This window comes from Pinus tabuliformis, chromosome 5_2 (assembly GCF_031772625.1).
Source record: "Pinus tabuliformis cultivar Carrire ecotype Pingquan chromosome 5_2, CPIR1, whole genome shotgun sequence".
Lineage (NCBI taxonomy): Eukaryota > Viridiplantae > Streptophyta > Pinopsida > Pinales > Pinaceae > Pinus > Pinus tabuliformis.
In genome coordinates this window covers 788,183,253-788,187,183 of record NC_142306.1, presented here as the reverse complement: position 1 = coordinate 788,187,183, position 3,931 = coordinate 788,183,253, and positions in this window count along the sequence as shown.

The following is a 3,931-nucleotide window of genomic DNA, read 5'->3' as shown; positions in this document are numbered from 1 at the left end:
AAAGGACTTCATATTGAAACTTGGCATTAGCTACCATGATGAGAATTCTCTTAGACTAGCACATCAAGAAAATTACACTTCCAACTTGTCCTTTGAAAATTAAAAAATTATAGAGAAATGGCAAGGTGATATGTTTGGATATGGCCCAGTTCAGCTCTTAGTTACCTACTGTACACATAGTTTCTAGTCCACCTAAAGGGTGTTTAGACTCTACATACAGAGAATAAATACAAATATTCTTAGATAATGCACAAGCTTCGCAGAAATTATCAATGGTCAATAAACCCTCTAGAGCTTAGAAATCACTCTTAAGATAACACACATGTGAAGTACATTGGATGAAAGAATGATAAAATGAAACCCCAATTTCAACCCATCAATCTCACCCACCCAACACCCCTAAATTATCTGGAAAAAACAAAGAAAGGAAAAAACACGACAACAAATAAAAAACAACCCCTAAAACTCATAACCCCAAAATTCTTGGATAAGATCCTTTTTTTTTTGAAGAGCTAAAAACATTCAATGATGACATTGCAAAAAAAAACTATTTATAAACCATTAACGCTCATATAAACACTCTTATTTGATGTTTCTCAACATTTCATTGTATCATAGCATATCCATTACGAACCCATGAATCAACCTGAGCACATTTAGTCATAAGGTCAATGAATCCCAAAAAACTACATATTTTGGTTAGGAAACAAAGGCAGTTCATCTAGAATTCGATCCACCATGCTATTAAAAAATTTACTTTTAACATGTGAATCCATCAAAAGTTCCTAATGTTCTTTATTTCAAAATTAAAAAATAAGTAAAAAAATATATATTGCTAACCAACCCTTAGTAGCCTAGATGAAAGAAATAAAATAAGGACCGATGACATTCCAACCCATATACGCTACAACACTAGATGTACACACTTGTATCCCTCAGAGCCAGTTTTAAGTGGGTTCACATAGGCTTTAGGTTGGGGTTGAGCATCATATTCCACAAGCACTCCCATAGTGTATTCATATTATTATACTTAGCCATACCATTCACCTACTAGTGGCCATTTATTGGAGATTACTATAATTATCTTCTCCTATTATACAAAATGTATTTGTGTATTGTACTTACTAATCCCTTTCATTCATTTGTGGTCATTTGTTGGAGATTCCTAAAACTACCCTCTTTTATTATCTTGTCTTCTTCTTCTCATCCTAGAAAAAAAACAAAAAACAAATCCTTCTGCAATAATTTTCCATAAACAACTAATTTATTAAACTTCGTACAAGCAACTTCCCTTAATGGTGTAAATGACACTTTAAAAAACATTGATCTCTTATATGTTGATTTAAATTTTCTATGTTGTGTTGATTGAATACCACCTTATTGTTGCAACTATCTAGATTTTGATGCCTATATCAAGATGCATGAATAGAAAGGTAGTGTAGCCATTTGATTAGGAGGATGGGTGTAATTTAGAAATACAACATGCCTAACAAATTGGAAAACAAACTTATATAGTTGGCTTTATTGTATAGCTATGCAAGCAAAGATTGTGTTGTTTCTCAATCCAAACAACACTAAGTTGTGCCTTAAGCATACACTTTTAGAGACAAGCATGCAAATCATTCCATTCATGTTCTTCAACTTTCCATGGCAACACTAGTGTTACCAACAATCCAAGTGAACAACCACCTTCTTCCACACCTTACAAACTCTAGGAGTAAGAGTAAAAATCTCCAAAAATTAAGGTAAGAGCATCTGGGATCTTAACAATCGAGGGAAAACAACATGCTGGTATGGATATCCCAAGGAACTATAGATCACACAAGGTAAATTCTTGAACCCATGTTGTGATTCACTGAAATGAAGAGATCCATGGCTAATTGAAGGCTTGTTGTGATGCACTGAGTAACCTATATTGAGAGAATATGCCTAGTCATAAGCATTGTGGAATTTGTTGAGTGAGAAATAAAGCCTAGTAAACTTTTATTTGCCATTGTAGTCTTATAACATGGCTTGGAGTGGCATTTGCACCAAATGCCTACCATTAGGAGGTGCATCTATCATTTGCAACCATGCTGGTAGAAAATTTCCCGAGAAAAATTGAGCATATATCTTTGACTATTTGTTCTTTATTTCTATTTGTATTTTCATCATTTACTCATGTGAAACCCCTTTAATAGAATGGTTTAATTTGATGTAAACCTTTATCAATTGAACATATTAATGAATTAAAATTTAATATATGTTGATATTTTTGTTTAATCATGCATAGTTCTTCCTATAGTCACATTAGCAGTTTATTCAATGCATTAGAGGCACAATCTCCCAAACCTCAGGAACATTATTGTAAATCCAAGTAGCAACCCTTGGAAGCCTGACCCTATTCACAATTGGGAACCTACTTGATTAATTACACATCAGTCAGCATGGAGGGCTTGAGAAAGTACACCACAACACTCCTTCAATGTCGAGTACCCTTAGTGGGTCGATGACTAGGGGTGGATTTCTACTTGGTGGACTTCTACTTCCAACCCAGAGCTTTTCTCGGGCCACTTAGCCAGCCTACCAATCAAGCATAACCTATTGTTCTACTACTATGTTCAAAAGTGAACAAGCTTGGAGTTCAACCCAAGACCTCCTCTTGGGAGACATGATTCTCTAACACTCAGCTACATGCCACCTTTGTACTAGGCATCCTTACTAGTCTGATGTCAACATGTGAATTGCTATCACCAACGCTCTACGAGAGAATAATTTTAGAACCTTCCTCAGGATGGGAATCACAACATACAACATACAACATGGACATCATCCAACTTAAATACAAGTCTAAAGGATATCAGTTCCATCATATTCACCCAGGACATGCACTTGCACATGGTCTCATCACTTTTTAGTACAACATTCAGGCAGGACAACCAACAACACAAATGCGAACCCTGTGAACAATTAAAATAGGTGATTCTTGAAACAAGTCCCTATTGGCAGCCTTGTCCGCATTTTAACCTCGTCTTATATAACAAACCTTTAAACGAAAAAGATGCAAAAATACACCATGTCCGCATTTTAACCTCGTCTTATATAACAAACCTTTAAACGAAAAAGATGCAAAAATACACCATGTGGACTCATGCAATAAATTTAATACCCCCTAAACCCCTAACTATGGAAAGAACAACACACACGCATTGGGAAAAACCAAATCCTATGGTAGACAAAAAATCAAATTGAAAAGATTCAATACAGGATATAATGACAGCAAAAGCACTAAAAAATTTAACAAATATATTCCTTTAGAGATATAGTTTTTATTTGTTTCAATCTATTTGAAGAATTATAGCATTGAACAACGTTCGTGGTCAAGACATAGTAGTAGAAAAACAATGTGAAACAAAAGGTCAATTAAAGTACCTTGTATCTTAGATATAATGTTCCACCAAACAATCCTAAAAACCATGTTCTATGATCTTAATAAAATTGAGCTGAGTTAATTTCTACAAATGTTACTTAGCTAAACCAAAAAATTTATGTGAATATTTTCCCAGCCAAAGTCCGCTACCATGTATGAAAACAAGCCTGATTTTCCACACATGGATTACGTTTTCATCGGACCAAAAAACCCTTCGATGGAGCTTCAGACCATGTAGCAAGCAAGAGGCATGGTAAAATGGACATGCAAGTAACGAAAATGAACGATGTAGAGAATATGGCCATATGTCATACATGCTAGTAATAGTTTGTACTGAACTACTTGTTGTCATTCAAGCCAGTGTCCCTCACTACAATGTATTTTATTGGGGATAGTTGTGGTTCATTGAAAGTAGTTGCACAGGTGTATAGTTGGTGTAAATATTGTAGTTTTATTTATTTACATTCTTGTAAATTTTAAAGTTAAATCATTATCTAAAAATATGTTTTTCCCTCTCATAAA